At 34.6% G+C, this 24,665-nt stretch overlaps 1 protein-coding gene and 1 pseudogene across 4 annotated transcripts in view; one reads left to right on the top strand and one right to left on the bottom strand.

Moving 5' to 3' along the window:
- FBXW7 (F-box and WD repeat domain containing 7) overlaps window positions 1-24,665 on the bottom strand; it is a 229,737-nt gene that overhangs the window by 163,939 nt on the left and 41,133 nt on the right. The window lies entirely within an intron of this gene.
- Window positions 742-1,592, top strand: LOC131508000 (large ribosomal subunit protein eL8-like; annotated as a pseudogene).

The raw sequence follows: 24,665 nt of genomic DNA, 5'->3' as shown, positions 1-24,665 counted from the left end.
TCTCAAAAATAAATAAACTTAAAAAGAAGAAGAAGAAGAAGAAGAAGAAGAAGAAGAAGAAGAAGAAGAAGAAGAAGAAGAAGAAAAGTTTTAAACTGAAAAGATTCCACCTTAAGAAACTGGGCAAAGAAGAAGAGTAAGATAAACTCAAAGCAAACAGCACGAAGATAATAATAAAGAGCAGAAATCAATGGATTTCAATGTAATTGAAAACAATAAAATAGAGAAAAATAAATGGATACAAAAGCTAGTTCTTTAAAAAGCTCAATAAAATTAATAAACCTCTACCTAGACTAACCAAGGGGGAAAAAAAGAGAAAGATAATATAAATTACCAAGAGGAGTGAAAGCAGGGATCTTCACTATAGACTTTAGACATTAAAATAATTACAGAATACTTATAATAATTAGATAATACAAATTAATGCCTACAAATTCAGGAACTAAAATGAAATGTATCATTTCATCCCAAAAGAGAAAAACTGCCAAAACTCATTCAAGAAAAAGCAGATAACCTGAGTTTTCTGGTATATATTAAAGAAAACAAATTTGTAGTTAAAATTTTTCCAAAAACTAAAATACATGCTTTGAAGTTTCATAACAAAGGCTACAAAATATGTAGGAGAAGTAATGTCAATTAAATACAATTTACTCCAAAAGAAGTAGAATTTACTCCCAACTCAAAGTACCAAAGCAAGACAAAGATACTGTAAGAAAACAGCAGAAACAACATCCTTCATGAACATATACAAAATTCTTCAACAAAATAAGCAAACTCATCTCTCTCCTCCAGCCACCCAAGGTGCTGAAAGGAAAGAAGACTAAGGGGAAGAAGGTGGTCCCAGTCCCTGCTGTTATAAAGAAGCAAGAGGCCAAGAAGATAGTCAATCCCCTGTTTGAGAAAATGCCCAAGAACTTTGGCACTGGACAGGACATCCAGCCCAAAAGGAACCTCAACCACTTTATCAAATGGCCCCGCTACATCCAGCTGCAGCAGCAAAGGGCTATTTTCTATAAATGTCTAAAAGTGCCTCCTGCAATTAACCAGTTCACCCAGGTCTTAGACTGCCAAACAGCTACTCAAATGCTTAAGCTGGCCCACAAACACAGACCAGAGACACAGTGAGAGAAGCAGCAGAGATTATTGGCCCAAACCTTGAAAAAAGCTACCAGCAAAGGGGATGTCCCCACTAAAAGGCTGCCTGTTATTCAAACTGGGGTTAATACTGTCACCATCCTGGTAGAAAACAAGAAGGCTCAGCTGGTAGTAATTGCACACGATGTGGATCTCATTGGCTGGTTGTATTCCTGCCTGCCATGTGACATAAGCTGGGGGTTCCCTACTGCATCATCAAGGGGGAGGCCAGGTTGGTCCACAGGAAGATCTGCACCACTGTCACTCTCACACAGGTTAACTCAGAAAACAAAGGACCTCTGGCCAAGCTGGTAGAAACTATCAGGACCAATTACAATGACAGACATGATGAGATGTGCCATCACTGGGAAGGCAACATCCTGGGTCCAAAGTTAGTGGCTTGCATTCCCAAGTTGGAAAAGGCAAAGGCTAAAGAATCAGCCACCAAACTGGGCTAGTAGACGCTATTGAATTTTCTGTATATAAAAGTGATGAACAGTTCTCTTTCAAAAAAACATAAATAAGCAAACTCAACCCAGCAATATAAAAATGAATAACAGCTCATAAGCAAGTAGAGTAAGTATACAGCAAGAATACAAAGCTGGTCCAATATTTGAAAATCAAACAAGGAAAGAGATAGTGTTAATGAAGCAAGAAAAACCACACAGCTAATGATGAAGCACTAGACAAAATCCAGCATCCATTTCTCACCAATAAGGAAAAAAATAAATAAATAAAGCAAAGCAGGAATTTTCTCAAACTACTAAAGGCTGTCTAAATAAACTTACAGCTAATTCTATATTTAACAATAAACAACTAATAAAAGACCAGGAACAAGGCAAAGACATTTATTCGATTCAGCATCATTACTGGAAGCCCTAGCAAGAACAGTTAGGAAAAAATAAGAAAAAAGGCATACAAATTGGAAATGAATAAATGAAAAATGGTATTGGAGTGCCTGGGTGGCTCAGTCGGTTAACCATCCAACTTCAGCTCAGGTCATCATCTCACAGTTCGTGGGTTCGAGCACAGCATCGGGCTCTGTGCTGACAGCTCAGAGCCTGGAGCCTGCTTCAGATTCTGTGTCTCCCTTTCTCTGTGCCCCTTCCCCACCTGTTTCTCTCCCCCCGCCCTCAAAAGTTCATTTAAAAACCATGAAAAATAAATTAAAAATTTTTCATTTTTAAAAAATGGTCTAATTTGCATGCATGACAATCTACATAGAAAATGTAGACAAAGGTTACAAAAAAGCTCCTAGAACTAATAAAAGATTTTAACTCATGGAATATGGGGACCTGACCGGATACAGAATAAACATATTAGGTAAGAAGACTCCAAAGGTGGTTGAGTATTCCATGGTACATCACAACAAGAAACATACCAATGTTGTTTGAACCACTTGGTTCAAGTGGCAACTTACAGATCTTTCTATTTGCAAAGGCACATTTTCTCCTTTGTAATAGTAAGTGATGTGTGGGATAATAATTTGGTATTATGTGTATACCCTGTTTCCAGCAGTCTTTCCTCCAAGGTTTTGGCATTCACTGATGGTTCTGGTCTAAAGTGTTTCACTGGAGTTTTCACTATGATAATATTCTAGTTCTAACATCGCTTCAAAATGTATTAACTTCTCTCTTCTCTAAATAAGGCTTCCCTTTTCCTTTATCCCTCTTATCACTCTGGACTTCTAAATTATTTTTTCAAATTAAGGTTTTATAATTAATTACAATAATTCTCTCACTAAGGCTTAGATAGTTCCAGATATGGCCAGTAGGAACTCCTTTGGAGCTGGGGTTTGGGGGTTCTGCTGATATGATACAATAGCTTTTGAGCACTTTCTTATTTTCTGGCTGTTTTCTCTGCCCAAGAACTAGGATCTGCAATTTTTCACAGAAGCCTTGGATCCTTTCAGTAGAAACAATACTTAGAGACGATCTTATCAGTGCTGAGTGTAGTTATTGCTACTGCAATTGCTGATGCTTATAAGCCCTTCTACTAGAAGGAAGAGGGGACTATATATGTGTATAATCATAGATTCATATTGATATTTCCATTCAATTGATAGTAAAAGACTTTTTTATTTTTTATACATATATTTTTTAATTTATTTAAATTCAATTTAGTTAACATACAGTGTAGCGGTGGCTTCAGGAGTAGAACCAAGTGATTCATCTCTTACATATAACACCCAGGGCTAATCCCAAAAAGTGCCCTCCTTAATTCCCATTACCCATTTAACCCATCCCCCCATCCACCTCCCCTCCAGCAACCCTCAGTTTGTTCTCTGTATTTAAGAGTCTCTTATGGTTTGCCTTAGTGGCTGTATTTGTCTATATTCTCTTAATGTTAACTTTATGGTTCCTAATAATATTAATAGGTTAATTTAAATGTCTTGTCTGTATTTTGGAATGGTTTCAAGATTACCATAAATAATATAGTTCTACTAAGTAAATGAGATCAGACTATAGGATTCTTTTTATATATTAATAATATGTCTTGGACATGTTGCTATTTCATGACATTTAGATTTTAATCTTTTTTGGTCAATCTATTAATATTCAAAATATGGATGATGTACTACAATTTATGTAGCCATTTCTCTACTAGTGGGCATTCAGATTGCTTCCAACATTTTGCTACTACAAATGATGCTATAATTAACACTTACATATATATATATGTAAAGATATATAAGCATATATAGATATATATGTAAAGATATATGTATCTTTATGCATACTTTTATAAAATCATGCATATTCTTAGAATTATTATTCCTTATTCACAATTCATTTTTCTAAGCTTTGTTAATTTTACTTTTTTAATATGAAATTTATTGTCAAATAATTGGTTTCCATACAACACCCAGTGCTCATCCCAAAAGGTACCCTCCTCAATGCCATCACCCACTTTCCCCTCCCTCCCTGAGAAACTTAACAGAAGACCATGGGGGCGGGGGCAGGGGAAGAAAAGTTAGAGAGGGAAAGAGCCAAACCATAAGAGACTCTTAAAAACTGAGAATAAATTTTGTTAATTTTAGAAGCTCTGTTATGTTTGTTAAAACTTTGCTACAAATTACAAATATTTTCTACTAATCTGGCCCTCTTATAATATTTTTTCTTAGAGAAGTCTATTCCATTTTAATGGAGGCAAATCTGTTTTCCTTTTCAAATATATGGTTCTTTACATTTTGATATGTTAAAAAAATAACATTGTTGGGGCGCCTGGGTGGCTCAGTCGGTTAAGCGGCCGACTGCAGCTCAGGTCACGATCTCACGGTCTGTGAGTCCATGAGTTCGAGCCCCGTGTCGGGCTCTAGGCTGATGGCTCAGACCCTGGAGCCTGCTTCCGATTCTGTGTCTCCCTCTCTCTCTCTGCCCCTCCCCCGTTCGTGCTCTGTCTCTCTCTCTGTCTCAAAAAAATAAATAAACGTTAAAAAAAATTTTTAAAAAAGAAAAAAAAAATAACATTGTGCTTTGTGTGTCTATACACTCTCATTTTTCATTTATTAGGACTCTTTCTGGACTCTTCCTGCATCATCACTATCAATGTTTTTAATTACTACAGCTTTTTTTTTTTTAATGTTTATTTCTGAGAGAGAGACAGAGTGCAAGCAGGGGAGGGGCAGGGAGGGAGGGAGACACAGAATCCGAAGCAGGCTCCAGGCTCTGAGCTGTCAGCACAGAGCCCGACGCGGGGCTGGAAGTCATGAACCACGAGATCATGACCTGAGCCGAAGTCAGACACTTAACCAACTGAACCACCCAGACACCCTTTAATTACTACAGCTTTACAGTATAGCAAGCAATACCATAAAACACTTGTCAGGTTTTTATTTTTAAAACTTCTACTGGATACTCTGATTCATATACTTCATATATTTGAGAATCAAGTTGTCAAGTTCCCCCCTTTTTCAAACTGAAAAAATAAATTGTTGTTTTGATTGGAATTGCATTAGTTTTATGGGTAAAATTTTGAAAAAGTCTACATCTTATAACACTGGGTTTTTCATTTTGAAAAGTAGTAGGTCTCTTCATTTATTTGAACCTTGAATAAAATGTTATTTCCATCATACAAATCTTATCCCTTTCTTGTTAAATTTATTCCTACATATTTCAGGTAGCTTTATGGGTTGTAACATGTACTCTACATAAATTTCCAAAATAAGCATTAAGTATTTTTTTCTTAAAATGATAAATGTCAAATACATAAAACAAAAAATCAAAATTCCCATTAAAGAAAAAATAAAAATCAGCAAACTTTGCCTTTAAAAGGTAAAGATAAAATAAGGATGTCCTCCTCTTTGTAGTTCAAATGCACAGTACCATTTATAGAATAAATATGGCAAAGAGCACCTTTTTTGTAATTACTTGGCTATACATATGGGGGGAGAGCAAATAAAAATACTGGCAACTTTGTAAAAGCACCACAGAAAAGGAAGTCAACTGCAATACGATATTACTCATGGCACGTTGTTCATTGAAAATAAATCCACTCAGGAACAGTCAATTAAGCATCCAACTTCGGCTCTGGTCATGATCTCACAGTTCATGAGTTTGAGTCCCACATCGGCCTCTGTGCTGACAGCTCGGAGCCTGGAGTCTGTTTTGGATTCTATGTCTCCCTCTCTCTCTGCCCTTACCCTGCTCGTACTCTGTCTCTTTCTGTCTTTCAAAAATAAATAAAAACATTAAAAAAAATTTTTTTTAATGAATCCACTGACAACAGCTAATTCAATTATTAAATGCTCAGATGCAAAGTTCCTTGGGACACAAGATTCACACAAAGAAAAATACAAAGCCCAATTAAATGGACAGGAAGAAAATGTAAACACAGTTTGCAAAATTAAACAATAATGACAACAAAAATACCAAAAAGACTGAAACCAAGACCTAAGATCAAAATTCTAAAGATGTGGAGAAAAGAAGACAAAGTTGTCCTGATGATATACCTCAGGACTAGGAACCCTTTAAGTTTTAAACTACAAACCCACAGGGGGCAGCTGAGTGGCTCAACCAGTTGAGCTTCAGACATGGTTGTGAACTCAAAGGTTCCAGATTAGAGCTCTGAGTTGAGCCCTGTGCAGGGAAGGCTCTGTGCTGACAGCTCAGAGCCTGGAGCCGGCTTTGGATTCTGTGTCTCCTTCTCTCTCTCTGCTTCTCCGAGTTGTGTACGCTCACTCACTCTCTCCAACTCTCTCAGAAATAATGAATGAATAAACTTTAAAAACATAAAAAACTACGAACCCATAAATAGGCCTTGTACCTGATAAGCAGATTCTGTCAAATTAATTTCCTAGGAAGGTATCCTAGACACCAAGAAAGTCAAGGGTAAAATACCTTAAAACAATACTTGTCACAACATTCCAGTTTAGTGTCCCTAGCAAAATGCCACCACAGGTAAAAGTAATAAACATATAACTCTCTCATCCCACCCACCCTATCCTCAGGTCCACCTAACATGTGACAATGCAGAGTACAAACTTTTAAAGAGCCTACACAAAAGACAAAATGCTTGTCTTACTTATGTTAAAAATTAACGCACATTTGGAGTACTTGGGTGGCTCAGCCGGTTGAGCGTCTAGCTCTTGGTTTCAGCTGAGGTCATGATCTCACAGTTTATGAGTTCAAATCCCATGTCAGGCTCTGTGCTGACAGTGCAGAGCCTGCTTGGAATTCTGTCTCTTCTCTCTCTCTCTCTCTCTCTCTCTCTCTTTCTTTGCCCCTCCCTCTCTCTCTCTCTCCTTCTCAAAATAAATAAAAACTTTTGAAAAACAACACACATTTTGCATTCAATCCTATATTATTTGTGAAGTCATCTTATTATATAATCTTCTAATTACCTAACAGTTAAATTGCTTAACGTTCTTTTTCTTTTTCAGGATTCAGAATAGCCATTTTTTAAAAATTTTTATCATTTAAGTATAGCTAAAATACAATGTCATATTAGCTTCAATTGTACAACATAGCGATCCAACAATTCTACACATTATGTAGTGCTTATCACAGTAAGTGTAGTTAGCTTAACGTTTCTACTCTCTAACTCTTTAAGTAAAATTGATGCTCGGACAAATAGTGTTTATCTTTATCCTACGGGTGCATGACTCTCCCTATACACAGGCCAGACCCTACTAAACCATACCACCAAACACTAGAGAAGTTTACATAAAAAGCAAGACCTTACAAAATCAAGAACAAGGCAATACAAACAAAATAGACTGTAATATATACCCTGATGGACAAATACTTTGGTTGAACAGTCAAGTATCTAAATTTCCTATTTAAATCGGGTATAAAAGACCACACAAATTTCTTTTAAAATTGAAGAAACTATTAACAGTAAAGGTGAGAAAAATCAAATAATACTAGGTCATAAGTATATATTTTCTTTACTGTTAAGTTCACAATGACAGAAAATATAAGTTCATAACGACTGAAATATATACAAATATATATAGATGTGTTGTATATATATGTATTTCTAATACTTTTAACAAAATTTGTCAAAATAATACCTTTTAAACTAGGAACTAACTAAAAGTAATGTTTGGCCTTCCTTTAAATATAAATATTAAATATGACCACAATGGATATTTTTGATTAAGTAGTAAACAATTATATAGTTGTATTCATAATTGAAAGAATTGTAACAAAGATCTTTTAAACTTATCATTTAATTCATCTTTGGGGCACCTGTGTGGCTCAGTTGGTTAAAGCAACCAACTTCAGCTCGGGTCATGATCTCACGGTTTCTGAGTTCAAGCCCACATCAGGCTCTGTGCTGACAGTTTGGAGCCTGAAGCCTCCGAACTGGATTGTCTCCCTCTCTCTCTGCCCCTCCCCTGTTCACAATCTCTCTCTCAAAAATAAATAAACATTAAAAAAAAATAATTCATCTTTAATGGCCATTTTACAAGAGTTTTGAAGGTCAAGACCCGTCTTCTATTTTGTCTTTAAGAATAATTTTTACAAATGAGTAAAATCCAGAAACATACATTTTCTCTGGTGCCAAACCTGATACTAACAAACTATCTAGCACTAAGAAAAGAAATAACATATACTAATATACATAACCTTAGCATAAATGTATGTTTTTCAGATAATTTATAGCATATTCCAAACTTTCCAATTGAATAACCCTATTAGGTGACTGGAAAGTTTTCTAAATGTAAATACTTGAAAATATGGCCAGAAAAAACAAAACTTGGCTGGACATTCCTATACGGAAAGAGTTCTGAGTCTCCACTCCTATACCTTCTATCTTCAATTACTTCCACGTGGAAAATATTCAATTAACATTCATGTCTTGCCTACCTCTTTTTAAAAGGCACTGCATATAAGCATATATCACAGCAAATAACCCAAATTATGTAATCAAACTTCCAAGTATAAACAAATTATTTACAAAAGAGAAATGTGTATAGGCACTCGAAGCTTATCATCTCTTCAAGTCTTTTCCTTAAGGTAGACGAGATCTAGACTAAGACATACTATGTTATCAGTGGAAACTCCATAGACCCACAGTAGTCCATGACATATGATTTCAGAGCAAAGTTAGATTCGAAGATCATTTTTCTAATAAACACGGCTACATAAATAAATGTTATCTTAATATAGATGCCTTCCGTAAGGCAGTATCACTAAGACCCATCCAAATAGGTTCACTTTTAATAAACTATTTACTAAGTCATGTGATAGTCATGTGATATCTTAAAAAGATCCACTTTACAATATGGCACACTCAACTACATATGATTTTGTTATGTATATAAAAAGGAACTATCATGTGTCACTTATACATCTGATTGAAATATTAAATAAACTTGTAATAAAAATTATATGCCAAGAAACTATGAAAAAAGTAGATATGAATTTAAATATTTTCAATTATTCTGGTGACTTCTATCCTTTTGTCTATTTTGCAAATTCTCGTTAATGTGGTTCTTTACCATTTAAAATGTATGTAACATGGGCCACCTGGGTGGCTCAGTCAGTTAAGCGTCCAACTTCAGCTCAGGTCATGATCTCATGTTTCATGGGTTCGAGTCCCATGTCGGGCTCTGTGCTGACAGCTCAGAACCTGGAGCCTGCTTCAGATTCTGTGTCTCCCTTTCTCTCTGCCCCTCTCCTGCTCTGGTGCTCTCTCTCTCTCTCTCTCTCTCTCACTCTCTCAAAATAAACATTAAAAAAATTTTTTTCAATATGTGTAACAAACAAAATAACCAAGCAATTCTACATTTTATAACTATTAAGGATCATTACATGTCTTTTTAAAAATCTTTATATTAGCACCAGTTTTATTTATTACTCTAGCTCTAGGGCATGGTAGTACATATAGTACTCAGTATTTACTGAATAAAATTATTTAACTTTTCTAAGTTTTGGTTTCTTCAAAGTAAAACAAGCATAGCAATACCTACATGTTACAATTGCTTACAATTAAATAAGATAATACATACACACAGAAGGTGCTTAAAAATTAAATAAGATAATATATATACACAGAAGGTGCTAAAATGTCAAGTTGATCCCTTGTTTCAGTAAAAACAAATAATTGTTGCTATTAGTTTAGTTCATACCTAAAAACAAAGCCAAATGATTTTCTCAAAGTTAATATGGGACCAAGATTAGACAAAAATTTTAGGGTAAAAAGAAAGGAGGCTTATCAACCAGAAACGAAGATTTACTATACATTCATAACGGTGAGATCTGCGGTATTGGGTCGAAGAGGCCAATGAACAAGAACACAGAGTCCAAATTCAAATCTGTGTGTATACAGAAATTTCATACATGACAAAGGTAGTATTACAAGAAGTGAGAAAAATGACTATTTAAATGAATGATTCAGGGACAATTAAACATCCACTAAAAAAGTAAGGTAAAAATATATCTCTACAACATCCCAGTGTAGATCAAACTAGAGGTATTATGTTTTACCAACACCTGAAAAAAATCGAAACTAAAACTTTCAAAAGACAATATAGGATAATCTCACAAGACATGAAGATTGAAAATGCTATTTTAAATAAGGCACAAAAGCCATAAAAGAAAAAGTTGATATATTCATCATCAAAACTTTACACTTCTGTATTAAGAAGGGGTACAACAAAGTTAAAAGTCAAACGACTATATTCCAGGTTCTCATAGGACAACAGCCCCATGTAAATCCAATCTTTCCATACACCCTTCAAAACTGAAAATTAAAAAAAAGCATCAACCCAGAGAGCAAATAAAACTACCCATAAACCACACCATTGGCTTAACCAGCAGACTAATACAGAGTCCATGTTAGATATAAGTTGAAGAAGGGGTAAAATTTTAGCAGAGCAAATTCTGAAGAATCAAGCACAGACTGCATGGCAAGCAGAAGGAAACTGGAGCCTAGAGTAGGTGGAACACATAATTTCCAGAAAGCGAAAGTCTTACAGTAAATAGGAAAGTACTAAGAAATGGTGTCCCAGAGTAGATCAGATTCCTGGCTACCAATGAATAGATAGGGAGGGTTCAAAGTATGAAGGATCAGAGATGGCAGTCTCAGGAAGATGGGACACCCTTAGAGGCTTGGTGGTAAAAGGAAAGAAGAAAGCAAAAGGTGGAAATTAAGTGTTTTACAAAAACAAAAAAGAATCTCAAAAGTGTACAATATACAAAGCCCTTTCCCCTCACCCTCCCAGACCAAAAAAACAAACAAAAAAATAAATAAATAACCTATACATTAAAGAAATTGCACTTCACTATACCAACAAAAGGGAGAGCTCTTGAACAAGAAATATTACAAGCCAAGCAAATCTCTCACCCCTGCCTACATACAACTGGTAATGCTAAGCCAGGAAATGAATAGAAGTAGTAGACAACACTAATTAAAAAGCTACTATAAGAACATGGAAAGGGGCAGCTGTAGCTCAGTCAGCTGGGCATCTGACTTTGGCTCAGGTCATGATCTAACAGCTCGTGGGTTCCAGACCCACGTCAGGATCTGTGCTGTCAGCTCAGAGATCGGAGCCTGCTTCAGATTCTGTGTCTCCCTCTCTGCCCCTGCCCTGCTCACACTCAATCTCTCTCTCTCTCTTAAAAATAAACATTAAAAAAAAAAGAATTTTTTAAGGGAAAAAAAAAAAAAACATGGAAATTCCAATCCAAACACTTCAGCTAATGAAAATTCTCACCACAAAAAATTCACAAAACTGTCAACTAATACTCCAAATTGAAGTAAATACAGTGTGTCTGTGTGTGTGTGTCTGTGTGTGTGTGTGTGTCTGTGTGTGTGTAAGCAAAAATCAAAAACTCAGAATAGATATTGACAAAACACAGCAAGATATGAAATAATAATTGACCCTACTTGGGAGAATAAACAAAAAGAAAAAAAAAAGAAGAAGAAGGAAAAGTCAAATCATTTTTTAAATTATAAAAAGTAAGACTGAATTCAAATAAAAACATAAGGGAAAATAAGGAGCAAGAAGACAGACAAGAGAATAAAAATAAAGGAAAAAAGATCAAATAAAAAACCACAGATCTGTGAAGAAGCTATAACATGCATAACTGATAACTATGAAGAATAAAAGCAAAATAAAAGAATATTTAAAATTATAATTTAAAACGTATTTCCAAAAACAAAAACAATTGCATACATGTATGTTGTAGCAGGCAGGAAGAAATATGATATATGTGAATTCTGACAAAAATCTACATACTTGGAAAAACAATCTCAGAATAATAAACTCTAAAACATAGCCTAATAAAATTTTAATAGTAAATAAAAAAAAAAAAAAACCTTTGGGGGCTTCCAACAAAAATACTGTACTAAAGCCTCTTACAAAAGACAGAAGTAAGGTTGGCATCAGATTTCTCAATAGCAATATTCAAAGTGAGTCAACACTGTAGCACCTTTTTCAAGAAATCCAAGGAATCAAAGTGTAAACCAAGGATTTCATATCCAATCAGGTGTCCTTTTAACTATCAAGGCTATTAAAGAAACACAGATTTAAACTTGCATGAACTCTGGAAATATATTAAGCATAGCCCATTATGAGCAATCTGCAAAAGAATGAATTTCATACCATCAAATAAAGACAGAGGAAACTGACAAAAGCTTTACTAAACAGAGACAACAGTGAATATATTTAATTTTAGATATATTACTAAAACAAAGGTATGGACAAGGACAGAAGAATGGTACTTAAATATTATATTCTTTCACATATTATAATGGAATTTTTAATATGTAAAATAAAGGGAAATAAAAACACAGAGAAGAATCAGCTCTCTGGTGTTAAGTAGGTAACAAGTGAATGTCAAAGGATATTCATTTAATGCAGACAAAACAATATTCAGCAGTCTAAGTCCACTGCCAAAATTTAGCCATTAAAACAAAAATATCAACCTTCCTTAAGTAAGAAAATAATTCTCAAAAAGTAGAGAAACAGACCACTATGTGAAAGAATAAAAAACAGCAGTAAATACAACACATCAATCAGAAAAACACCCATCATATCAAGATATGTAAACAAGCTTAAATCTCTTAGTAAAAAGAAAAAATTTCAAATTGCTTATTTGATTGAACAGAAAACAGTATTTATAAAAAAACAACAAAAAAGATAAAAATACTTAGGAATAAATGTAAATGAGTAAAACTTCTATAAGGAAAACTTTAAAACACTTCTGAAACATACAAAAGTAAATAAACAAATAGAAAGACATCCCCTATTCTCTTGCAAAAGTACCTTATTATCATAAAGATGTTGATTTCCCCAAGCTAATGAGTAATAACATTACTCAAATAAAAATACCAGCAAATGTTTTCCTAGAATTCAATAAGCTAATGCTCAAATTCACTCATAAGGAATATGCATATCTAGTGTTTCTGTGTAAAAAAGAACATGAATAACATATACAAACATAAATGCATGCACACACATAAATAGGCTTATTTTTATAAAAAGAAACACAAGGATAAACCAGAAATTAATGAAATTGGTTACCTACAAAGTGAGTAATAAAAATGGAAAATAGTGATTGAGAAGGAAGACCTTTAAGAATGCTTTTTTATGTAGTTTTGACCCGTAGACATGGTAGTTTTACTATTCTCAAAACAGTAAATAAAATTAAATCAATAATGGGGCCCTAAAACTGAATATGAACAAAAACAGATTATCAAGTGTTTATCAAGGTGACATAAAAACATAATTAATTAAAATAACTTATGAGCATAGTACTCTGACTACATACCTTCACTGGGATCTACTGTATGAACAAAAAACTGCATAGAAATCTTAAACTTTACATATTGGGTTTATAGTTGGCAGCAGTATTGGTATGGCAATTTCAATATTATGTTGTGTATACGTTGAAGGACAGAACCAATAAATAAATGTATATTGATGTTATTGTTAAGAGACATCCAAATATGTAACAGGAAGGGAGTAGATAGTAGATCTGCAGTAGTAGATTGGAATCACAAATATTACTGACTTTTTTAGACCACTTGCTCTGTCCAGTGAAAAGAGTCCCTAAAGAACAGTGATACACAGTAATACAGAACATATCCAGTGCCCATGATGTAGTGATGGAACTACACCAAGAGGAATAAGGGTCCTTGGAGAAATAGCCATTTCCAGGTCCATAGTGGGAAAAGCATAAAAGTAAGAACAGAACATTCTGTTGTGCCAGAAAAATTAAGTGCTCTAAAAATGATGGGACCTATCACAGAGACACCAAAACCAGACTGAATGAGTTCCCACTGGCTAAATTTTAACAATTTGAACCTTCAAAAGAAATATAACAATAATGGATTTTAATTCACTGAATAAAAGAATCCATGAGCCCACAGTGATAATGAAAAAAAGGAGAGTAGAAATTCTTCCTCACAGAAGGATACCAGCTAATAAATGTGGAAAAAAACAGAACTAAAAAAAATCATCATTTTGCAAATATCAATGTAATCAATGATTCAAGCAAATATCAACAATGAATGTTAAAATCATTGGGCGAAAGGTCCTTGATGTTTCCTCAGCCTCCATGCATGGATTAATTACCAAAGAGAAAAAGATATCTTTACAATGGAGAAATCTGGCAGCATTTGCTAAACCAACTAATCCAGTTTAACATCACAAATAATGGAACAAACTAATAATATAGAAGTTAACATAAGCAAACTTTATATATATATATATATATATATATATATATATATATATATATATATATATCTCAACATGGATAATCCTGATATGAACATTGAAAAAAAGGAAGTTAAAAGGTGTTAAACAATATTTACATTTTAAACCTAAATCAATCCTATTAATTTTTTTATGCAAACGTGCATAAAAGTATAAAAAACAATGGATAACTTCAGACTACTAATTACCTCTTACAAGAAAGACAGAAGAATAAGATTAGCCATCCTCAACTAATTTTTTATTTAAAAAGTTTTGAGGGAGACCTGGGTAGCTCAGTCAGTTAAGCATCTGACTTCAGCTCTGGTCATGATCTCAAAGTTTGTGAGTTCGAGCCCCATGTCGGGCTCTGTGCTGTCAGCTCAGAGCCTGGAGCCTGCTTCAGATTCTCTCTCTCTCTCTCTCTCTCTCTCTCTCTCTCTCTCTCTCTCTCTCTCTCTCTCTCTGCCCCTCCCCTGCTCACACTCTGTATCTCTCTCTCAAAAATAAACATTTAAAAAAAAATTTTTTTTGTAAGTAAATAAAAAGTTCTGAAACAATTCTAGCCAAATGTTAATATTTGTTAATTTTGGCCACTTGGATACATGAGCACTTTAAATTCCTTCTTGTATTTTTTATATCTTTAAATATCTTATAATTTAGAAATTTAAAATTATAAATGAATTGCTGCTATACAAATCTTGGTTCTATACAGCTATACAATACTTACTTCTGTAATTCATGGCCTTTGAAACTATGGTTTTGAAGACCTTTGATTTAGAAGCAGGCCCCCCCCCCCATGATTCTACTTTAATCTCTAATGTAAATTAATAGAAGCCAATCAGCACTCCCAAAAATGATCCTAATAAGCAAAATGCATTTCATTTACTTAAATAAAAGATAACTTGGAAGCTATGCCATCTGAGTGGCATTATACCTTCTCTAAAGTTTAATACCTTCTGTATCTCATATTAATCTTAATATATATCACCATTTGAAGAACTGAAAACTTTGTCCATTCTAATAATTCCTTTTTTCATTCTGAACTACCTCTATAAAACCATCCTACTAAAATTATTATTTTTAAATAGCAACCAGTTAAGTCTATTCTTTTAAATCTACTATTGTAAAATTGATGCACAAAAACATTTTTCAAACTCAAAAATTTTAAGTGGTTTGATAAGTTAGTTTTTCATCACATTTCTTACAATGCTTCAATCTATTTGTAAAAACTTTCTATTTTCTGCTTAAGAGAAGGTCAATGGCTTTCACTTCACTACTCTAACATAATCATGAATTGAAATGAGAACTCTTAGCTCTTTGGACCGACAAAGCTACCAGTATGCCTAAGCCAATAAAGCGATTTGTTCATTAATGCTGCTAATAAAGCAACCTTTTGTTAGTCTATGAAACATCAGAAACCTCAGAGACTCTAACTTTGCAATTTTTCCCTGTTTTTGCCATATGAACTTAGAAGTTCTCTTATATGCCATTTACTTTAACAACTAAAACATAACCATCTAGAAATTTGACTCCCCACTCTAGCTAATTTCATAACATATTAGTTCTAGTTTCAGAAAACTGTTCCTAGATGAAACTACTTTTATTTAATTATTCTCTATTTTCCCATAGAGCCAATCTGTGTAGAAATCTGTGCCATTGTCTAATAAACACTTTAAGGAACAATCCCTGTAATATTCTCAAAATGAAAAATAAAAAGGTTCATTTACCCAATAAGCATTAATCGATCAACTACAGTAAGCAACACATGCAAAGATTAATATACAATTTCTGCCCTCAAGCAACTCAATTTAAGGAATAAGACAACCATCTAGAAAAATAACTATACGGTAGCTTATAATAATATTAACCACTAAATGTAACAGCATGAAGGATATAATTGAGCTTAGACAAGATAAAAAGTCTTCAATGAGGAGGCTTTGAGGCAAAATAAAGGAAAATATATTTAGGTTTAGTGAATACCTTATATATAAAAACAGGAACATACAACACCACAATACAGGCAAAAATTCTGAATTTATAAGGCTAGAATGTATCATGCATCTAAGAAATTAGTAAGAAACATTAGTTCTTGAAGCGCTTTTGAATTTGGACTTTTTTTCCATGCAGTGGACAGACATTAAAGAGTTATAAGAAGGGGTAGATGATATTCAGATTTTTTTTTTTTTTAAAGAAAGGTCACTCCTTAGGTACCCTGAATGCCCAAAAGCTTAATATATTATGAAGTTATTGAAAACTTAAGCTGGAGAGCCTGGGTGGCTCAGTCAGTTAAGCATCCAACTCTTTTTTATTTTTTTAGTGTTTATTTTTGAGAGAGAGGGAGAGAGAGCACATGCACAAGCAAGGGAGGGGCAGAGAGAGAGTGAGACACAGAATCCAAAGCAGGCTCCAGGCTCTGAGCTGTCAGCACAGAGCCTGATGCAGGGCTCAAACTCACAAATCTGTGAGATCACGACCATGTCGGACACTCAACCGACTGAGCCACTCAGATGCCCCTTAAAGCATCCAACTCTTGATTTTGGCTCAGGTCATGATCTCACAGTTCATGAGTTCAAGCCCCATGTCAGGCTCCACACTGTTAGTGTGAGCCCACTTTGGATTCCTTCCCCCCCCTCCCCCCCCCCCCCCCGCCGCCCCTCACCCACTCACGCACTCACTCTCTCTCTCAAAACAAGTAAATACACTTAAATAAAAAGTATATGATATAGAAGCTTTTGGGCATTAGGTGCCTCAGGAATACATGAATACTAGATTTTCAAATGTGATTCATGCTTGGTACAATTATACACCTATTATGTGCTCCTAATTAACTTCAGCATTTTCTGCCTAATTGCTAATCTAAGAGATGTATCAATCAATCAATAAAATACTGGTTCCAGTATTTTAAACCCCTTCAAAGTATTAGAAAAACATCAGTTTTCATGGACTGTAAAGTCATATTGTTGATCAATTTTAAGAGTTTCAAATAAGGTCAAGAGACTGCATTTAAAATTTGCAGAATAAATCATGAAACTTACTTCACTATAATACTTACTGTAAACACAGTACTATCTGCCTTGCACCCTTGCTTTCTTCCAAGCACTATCTCTTATGTCTACTACCCTCCTCTCACAGTAGCTACCTTGGGAACTCAATGTCTTTACATGATCTTGGGCCACAGTGAATTAACCCAATTGGACCCAGCCATACTAGAAAGTCTATTAATGCTTTGACTTGGGAGTCAAAAATTAATCAGAAGCTCTCCAGAGGCTGATGTTCTAAGATAAAGAAATTCAGGGGTGCCTGGCTGGCTCAGTTGGCAGAGCATACAAATCTCAATCTCAGGGTCAAGAGTTCAAACCCTACTTTGGGCAGAGAGATTTCTTAAAAATGAATGAATGAATGAATGAATGAATGAATGAATTTTTTTAATCCAGACTGGCTCTTTACACATTTCCCACTAATGAAAAGCACCAGTTTGCACTGAAAAACATGAAGAGGAAAAAAATTATTATATGGTTCTGTTCATTTTGGATATGTTTAAAATTTTCAACATGAAAAGGTTTTTTTTAATCAAAGGTGTGAAGACAAATGAGTAGCACTGATGTTCTCACCCCTGGATTAATAAATAAAACCATAACAATCTAATTCTTTTCCCTTATGAACCATACCCTAATTTCACATACCCTTCCCCCACCAACCACTATGCTGAATCCCTCTTCACTTTTAAACATTCTCCAAATATCAATCTTAAGGTCACTTCCTTGGGGGAAAGTCTCTCTCTCCTGACTCGAAACACTCACGAGATTAAGTGCCCCTGTTATGTGCTTTCATGTCTTTTATCATAATTGTGATTTGATTATTTCATATCAATCTCTCAAGTAGACTTATAGCGTCCATGAATTCAAGGAAATCCCTGTTCGGTCATTAGCTGACAACTAAGCTGAGTGTAGACTTCATGACCTCACGTGACAAAGAACTCAGATTTTACAAATTAGTTGAGAAAAATTACCTAATAACAACAAAAACAAATCTTGGGAAGGGAAAGAATCTGTGCTATGTAATTTAAATTGTTCATATTGTGTAATTTAAAATGTCTAGTTTCTAACAAAAAATTACAAGATTTACAAAGAAATATGAAAGTATAGCTCATACACGGGGGGAAAAAAAGCAGTCAGTAAAAACCATCTCTGAGGAAGCCCAGACAGTGGACTTACTAGCAGACAGACTTTAAATCTGCTATTTTCAATATGTTCAAAAAATGAAAAGAACCATGCCAAAGATACTGGTATATCACCAAATAGAGAAGATCAATAAAGAATTTTTTTTTAAAGAACAAAACAGAAATTCTAAAACTGAAAGACACATTAGCTGAAAAGGAAAAATGAGGTTCCGTAGCAAAATTGAGTAGGTAGAAGACATAATGAGCAAATTTGAAGAGCCATCATCTGAGATTAACCAGTCTGTAGAATAGAAAGAAAAAAAGGAAAATGAACAGTCTCAGAGAACCTCTGAGACACTGATGTCTTTTCACATCAACCTGAAGTGATGTAATAGCTATAAAACACTCCATCCAAAAGCAGCAGAATACACATTCTTCTCAAATGTTGATGAAACATTCTCCCAGAAAGAACAGATATTAGGCCACAAAACAACCCTCAGAAAATTCAAAGAGATCAATATCATACAAAGTATCTTTTCCAATCACAAAAAATGAAGATAAGAATCAACAGCTACAACACATGCTACAATACGAATGAACCTTGAAACCATTATGCCATCTGAAATAAGCCAGTCACAAAAGGACAAATACTATATGATTTCCTCTTATATGTGGTACCCTGAATAGTCACATTCATGGAAACAGAGAGTAAAACAGAGGTTAGGTTATCAGGGACTGTGGAGAGGCAGAGAAGGAGAGTTATTGTTTAATGGACACTATGAATGTACTTAATTCCACTGAATTGTACACTTCAAAATGGTGAAAATGGCAAATTATGTATTATGTGCATTTTATGATGATTAAAAAAAAAACTCAGAGAAAAAGGTATTATTTTTATTAGGTTCCCTAGAACCCAAAAAGTAATATAAATATCTAACGTTTACTAAGTGTCAGGCATTGCACACACTACCTCATAAAATCTCCACAATGCTGCCAAGTACTATTATTATCTCTGTTTTAATGACGAGGAAACTGAGGCACAGAACAGTTAAGTCACTTGGTCAAAATCATGAAGCCAGGAAACTGTGAAACCAGGACTCAAATTCTGGTAATCTGACTCTTCAGAGCCCACACTCCTAACTGTGTAATATGCTATATCCCAAAAAGCAGCACGAGGTAAACAACAATCATAGCAATCATAGCAGAAATTTAGCTACTCTGTTAAACTACTGAAGTATTTTGAAATACAAAATAAAAAATCAAAACACAATCCCTCCCCTTCAGTACTTTTAACGTGTATTTGCACCAAAAATAACATGTTTAATGGTGTAACTATTCGCAAAACATTTTTATCAATCTTTATTTTTCACTAGTTCATACCTTCATAAAGCAATGAAGCAAATCAAAATTTAAATATATACCTACAGTATAAAATTTAAGAAAAAAACAAGACCATCATCCCTTATAAACATAAACTAATAGGCAAGGGAGAAAGCACACTAGAGAAAAGAAGAGGGATGTAGAATAATATTTGTAAATAGGAAAGGGGTCTTTTACTCACATGCTTCCAAGTAAGAAACAGACAACATAATAAAGCTCAAGAGTATTTGGGAATCAAGTGGCAGGACTTTTGGACATGGTTCCAGATCTCAGTACACATTATTATTGCTCTTTTTTTTAATCAGTTGCCAATAAAATGAGAAAGAATTATCACCTATCAAGAATCTGCTCACATTCATAACTTTTTTTTAACATACTGATCCAACAATCAAAGTATGGAATAATAGCTCTTCAATTTTTATGAAATCTTTAATTAAAGAGAAAAAAACAACACCAATACAATCATTCAATAAATTTATTATGCCAGGCACTAAGACAATAAGAATAAATATACCCTGCCCTCTGAAAACTTAAGTCTAATGGAGAGATTGATATGAAGTAATCAAACAAATAAATCATAATTAGGATAAAAGCCATGAAATCACATAACAAGGACACTTAAGCTATTGTTTCGAGTCAGGAGAGACTTCCCCCCAAGAAACTGAACTTTAGAATTGATATTTGGAATGTTTTTTTTTTTCTATTTTTTTTTCTATTTTTTGTAATATATGAAATTTATTGTCAAATTGGTTTCCATACAACACCCAGTGCTCATCCCAAAAGATGCCCTCTTCAATACCCATCACCTATCCTCCCCTCCCTCCCACCCCCCATCAACCATCAGTTTGTTTTCAGTTTTTAAGAGTCTCTTATGCTTTGGCTCTCTCCCACTCTAACCTCTTTTAAAAGTGAAGAGAAATCTAGGATGATAGTTGGTGGTGGGAAGGGACATGGAATCAGGGTTTGGTACACATGGGAAAAGAATTATATTGGTTAAGATTTTATTTATTAAGCCAGTTGTAAGAATAGGTGTTGTTGACGTGTCTTTATAACTTTCAGATTTCCAAAACAAAACAATCTGTTCATGTGGAAAATTTGAGACATATACAAAATAGTATAATAAATTCCTATGTATCCATAACCCAAATTCTATAACCATCGACACCCTGCCATTCTTGTTCTATCTATACCCTCCACTCTCTGACACCTAGCTTAATTTTTTTTTTTTTTAGGTAAAATTTACATAGGCTGAAATATATGCTTACCTATACAACTCTGACAAATAGACAAATGTGTACGACCTACACCTCTATTAGATGCCGAACATTTTCATCCTTTCAGGAAACCTTTATGCCCCTTCCCTGTTGAGCACCAATACTCTCCCCACAACCAAATGATCAAACCACTGTTCAATATTTTAAATTGTTTTCACCACAGATCAGCTTTGCCTAATCTGAGAACTTAATATAAATGGAATTGTACTGTATTGTGTCCAGCACCTGAGAGTTTTTTTTAGATTCCTCCATGTCATTTTGCATATGTTCTTTCCTCTTTATTACCGAGTAGTATTCTGTAGTAATTAATATACCAAAACTTTTCAATCCGTTATCCATCCTATCAATTGACATTTGGGTTGTTCCCAGTGATTAGCCGTTATAAATAAATCTACCAAAAAAATTCTTGAATAAGGCTTTTTGTAACCATAGGTTTTCATTTCTCTTGGGAAAATATCCAAGAGAACTACTGAATCCAAAGATAGGTATATACTTAAATTTATATAAAAATGCCAAATGTTGTTCTTAAGTAGTTCTACAAGTATATACTCACACCAGCAATTTATGGGAGTTCTGGCTGTCTTACTGGAAATTTTGATATTACAGTCTTTTTTTTTTTTTAATTTTAGCCCTTATAGTTAATCTTAGTAGTTATCTCCTAGTTTCAATTTGCATTTTCCTAATAACTAACGCTTAGAACTTTGATATATATTAAAAATTGGGGATTTTTATTTATTTTTTTTTTAATGTTTATTTTTGAGAGAGAGACAGAACATGAGTGGGGAACGGACAGAAAGAGAGGGAGAGACAGAATCTGATGTAGGCTCCAGTCTCTGAGCTGTCAGCACAGAGCCCAATGCAGGGCATGAACCTATCAACCATGAGATTATGACCTGAGCCAAAGTCAGACACTCAACCAACTGAGCCACCCACATGCCCCAAAATTGGAGTGTTTTTTTAAGGTGAGGAGTACTGACATACTGAAAGTAACAAGAACAAAGCCTCTGAAGGAAATGATAAAGCATATTTGTACCAAGAAGCCAAAGAATAAAAATGAAAGTGCATGAGATAAGGCTATGTAGGTAGACTAGGGTTAAATCACATGGATGGAGATTATCCTAAATTCAGATTTAGTCTCATTTTGTTTAGGTGCCTCTGAGATAGCTAAGCAGAGTTATTAAACAGGACTGGAACTTAGCTAGATAAGTAAGGGCTTATGGAAAGAAGTAATGCCCTCCATTAGTGGAAACCAAAGTGGTGAGACTGCCTGGTGAGAAAAAACAAAGAGGCAAGAGAAAGCATCCTAGGACCAAGACTCAAGAAATTACAATTTAAATGACCAAAAAGATGGCACAAAAACAGGCACTCAGATCAATGGAACAGAATAGAGAACCCAGAAATGGACCCACACACGTAAGGCAAACTAATCTTTGACAAAGCAGGAAAGAATATCCAAGGAATAAAGAGAGTCTCTTCAGCAAATGGTGTTGGGAAAACTGGACAGCAACATGCAGAAAAATGAACCTGGACCACTTTCTTACACTGTAACCAAAAATAAACTCAAAATGGATGAAAGACCTCAATGTAAGACAGGAAGCCATCAAAATCCTCGAGGAGAAAGCAGGCAAAAACTCTCTGACTTTGGCCACAGCAACTTCTTACTCAATACATCTCCAGAAGCAAGGGAAACAAAAGCAAAAATGAACTATTGGGACCTCATCAAAATAAAAAGCTTCTGCACAGCACAGGAAACAATAGCAAAACTAAAAGGCAACTGACAAAATGGGAGAAGATATTTGCAAATGACATACCAGATAAAGGGTTAGTATCGATAATCTATAAAGAACGTTATCAAACTCAACACCCAAAAAACAAATAATCCAGGGGAGAAATGGGCAAAAGACATGAATAGACACTACTCCAAAGAAGACATCCAGATGGCCAACTGACACATGAAAAAATGTTCAACATCACTCATCATCAGGGAAATACAAATCAAAACCACAATGAGATACCACCTCATACCTGTCAAAATGGCTAACTAACAACTCAGGCAACAACAGATGTTGGCGAGGATGTGGAGAGAGAGGATCTCTTTTGCACTGCTGGTGGTAATGCAAACTGGTGCAGCCACTCTGGAAACCAGTATGGAAGTTCCTCAAAAAAACTAAAAATAGAATTATCCTATGACCCAGCAATTGCACTACGAGATATCTATCCAAGGGATAAGGTGTGCTGTTTCGAAGAGGCACATTCACTCCAATGTTTATAGCAGCTCTATCAACAAGAACCAAAGTATGGAAAGAGCCCAAATGTCCATCGATGGATGAATGGATAAAGAAGATGTGGTGTATATATATATATATATATATATATATATATATACACACACACACACACACACACACACAATGGAGTATTATTCAGCAATCCAAAGAATGAAATCTTGCCATTTGCAACTACGTGGATGAAACTAGAGGGTATTATGCTAAACAAAATTAGTCAGAGAAAGACAAATATCGTATGACTTCACTTTTATGAGGAATTTAAGATACAAAACAGATGAACATAAGAGAAGGGAAGCAAAATAATATAAAAACACGGAGAGGGACAAAACATAAGAGATTCTTAAATATAGAGAACAAACAGAGGGTTGCTAGAGGGACTGTGGGAGGGGGATGGGTTAAATGGGTAAGGGGCATTAAGGGATCTACTCTTCAAATCATTGTTGTACTATATGCTAACTAACTTGGATGTAAATTAAAAAATTAATTAAAAATAAATGACCAAAAAGAGGTCTGAAGAATAATATACCAAAGGGTTTGGAGAAGTTTTCAACAATGCTAAAAGCTTCTAGGAGGTTGTTATATTGAACTGTGTTCCCCCCAAATTCCTATGTTGATGCTCTACCCTCCAGCACACCTCAGAACATGACTGTATTTGGGAATAGGGCCTTTAAAGAGGTGATTAGGTTATCACCTAGGCCTTAATCCAATCTGACTGGTGCCCTTATAAGGAAATGTGAACACAGACACCAGGGCTGTGCACTCACAGAGGAAAGACCATCAACACAGCAAGAACATGGTCATTTGCAAACCAAGGCAGAGAGGCCTCAGAAGAAACCAAACCTGCAGACGCCTTGACCTTAAACTTCTAGCCAGTAGAATTGTGAGAAAATGCGTTTTTGTTGCTTAAGCCATCCAGTCTGTGGTATTTCATTATGACAGCCTTAGCCAACTAATACAGAGGTCAAATAAGAACAAGTCTAAAAACATCCACTTAATTTATTAAAACAGAGGTCACTGCTATCATTAGCAAATACTGTTTGGTGGAGTGAATAAATTGAGATGAGACAAAGGTGAGAAATGGAAACAAACATAAATAATGATTTCAAGCATTTGCCTAGGAAAGAGAACAAAAGATTAGTAATGTAGTGCTCATAAAGCCTTATTGTTCCATTTTGTTTTTTTAAATAGTGAGGAGAAGAACTCAGTGTAAAGAAAGAAAACTGAATATACAAAAGAAGAAATAATCAACAGTGTAAGGTACCCCAAAGGGACAGAAG

Source organism: Neofelis nebulosa, chromosome 3 (assembly GCF_028018385.1).
Source record: "Neofelis nebulosa isolate mNeoNeb1 chromosome 3, mNeoNeb1.pri, whole genome shotgun sequence".
NCBI classification, from domain to species: domain Eukaryota; kingdom Metazoa; phylum Chordata; class Mammalia; order Carnivora; family Felidae; genus Neofelis; species Neofelis nebulosa.
The sequence above is the reverse complement of the archived record's forward strand: the minus strand, read 5'-3'. Positions and strand labels throughout refer to the sequence as shown.